We start from the raw sequence: 2,229 nt of genomic DNA on the forward strand, positions 1-2,229 counted from the left end.
AAGAACCAGTTTCATAACTTGTGGCACCCTCAGCCAAGTCAAGGACATATAAAGAGGACAGTTAGTAGAAAAGAAGATTTGGTAAAGGTATTACTTTGAAGAGAGCTCGGGCTATGCTGTAGACCCAACTCAACCCACTAGGATGGCTGTAATCAAAAACAGAGATAAAAACCAAGTATTGATGAGGATGTGGAGAAAATGGAACCCCCATACATTGCTGGTGCGAATGTAAAATGCTGCAGCTGCTTTAGAAAACAGTCTAGAAGCTTCAGCTTTCCTCAAAATTTCTTCAAAATTTACAGTTACTAGCTTCATACAGTATCATAGCCAATGAGGTTTATCCAAGGCAAGATTATTGCTAAATGAAAAAGGTACAGTTACCATTTGACCCAGCAATTCTACTCCTAGGAATATTCCCAAGGGAAATGGAAACATATACTCACACAAAAACCTGTACACGCATGTTCATAGTATCTTTATTCATAATGGCCCCAAAGTAGAAACAACCCAAATGTTCATCACCGATGAATGGGTAAAAAATGTGGTATGTCCATACAATGGAATGTTATTTAGCCATAAAAAGGAATGAAATACTGACTCATGCTATGACATGTATGAACCTTGGAAACATTACACTAAGTGTAAAAACCCATCACAGAAGACAATACGTTGTAGCATTCCATTTGTAGAAAATGTCCATAAAACAGAAAGTAGATTAATAGTTGCCTAGGGCTGGAGATGGGGTGAAAAGGGGGAATGGGAAGTGACTGCTAATGGGTACAGCATTTCTTTTTTGGGGTGATGAAAATGTTCTAAAATTGATAGTGGTGATGGCTGCACAACGCTTTGAATATACTAAAAACCACTGAATTGTACACTTTAAAAGGGTGAATTTTATGATGCGTGAATTATATCTCAATAAAGCTGTCACTAGAAATGTGACTGCAGAACTATCACTAGCCTAAGAGAGAGCACAAAAATCATGAGCTTGCTGGTGTTTTCCTTTGTGTCAAGGGAAGATAATCTCCACTGAATAAATTTTAAAGAGGCTGTTAGACACAATAAAAAAATCATCACACCACTAGGTGACACCATCTTGTTTAAGATGCTTGTCCAACCTGCCCAGGACTGAGTGATAACGGAATCCAGTTTCGAAAAGACTTCGATGGGCTAAAATATAAAAAATGAAAAAGGTTAAGGAAAAAGTAACCTGCTGTTTAGTATCTGCATAAATTCAGAAGAGGGCGGGGTATTTATCAGAAGTTTGTGTGAAAAAAAGACCTGGTTTTAGTTGGCCATAAGTTCAACAGTTTCTAACTGATGCGATAGCCGTAAAAGCTTGCTCCAGCTTAGGTTACATTAAAAGAAAGAAAATCAGTGGATCAAAGGAAGTGACAGTCCCAGTGTGGTGAGAACCAGCTCACCTGTTGTGTTCTCTTCTGGGCATCATATAAGAAGCACACTGGCACACATTAACAAATCCAGAAGAAAGAGGCCAGAAATGCAAGAGCCTAGAAACCACATCAAATGAGAACAACAAAAATGTCTCAGAATATTTAACCAGAACATGTAAGACATAGCTTGGAACCAGATAGCTGTCACATGAAAGGTTGAATAGACTTGCACTATGCCATCTCTTAGGGATTAGAAAGGATCATGCATGTAAGTGATAGAAAGGTAGGTTTGAGTTGAACATACTGGACTAAACTAGTTATCAAAATAGACTGTCTCAAAAAGAAATTACACTAGCCATAGTTTATTGAAAAATAAGTGAAAGGCACTTATTTTTAATAGATTATACTTTCACATGGCTCAAAAGCAAACCAATACCGAAAGGTTTTACAGTGAAATCTTTTTCCTATCTCGAGTTATTGTCTCCACCTCCTCATGCATATGGGGACATAGCTTCTATATGCAAATAAATGCATATATTCTTACCCTCCCCCACCCCCCTTTATACAAAATGTAACATATAACACAACAGGGCTATGTCTTTGCTTCAGTCCTGGTACTTCCTATTGACCTGTTACAATCTTATTTTTTCTACTGTGTCTAATCTGATGTTAAACCCATATATTGAGTTCTTGATTTCAGTTATTTTATTTTTCGGTTCCATAATTTTCATTTGATTCCTTTTTGTAGATTCTATTAAATGATTAAATATTCCCTTTGCAACTGTTTTTTCATCTTCTGGTTTCTTGAACATATTAATCACAGCTATTTAAAGTC

The sequence above is a fragment of the Pteropus medius genome, unplaced genomic scaffold, assembly GCF_902729225.1.
Source record: "Pteropus medius unplaced genomic scaffold, Ma_sr-lr_union100, whole genome shotgun sequence".
In the NCBI taxonomy this organism is placed as follows: domain Eukaryota; kingdom Metazoa; phylum Chordata; class Mammalia; order Chiroptera; family Pteropodidae; genus Pteropus; species Pteropus medius.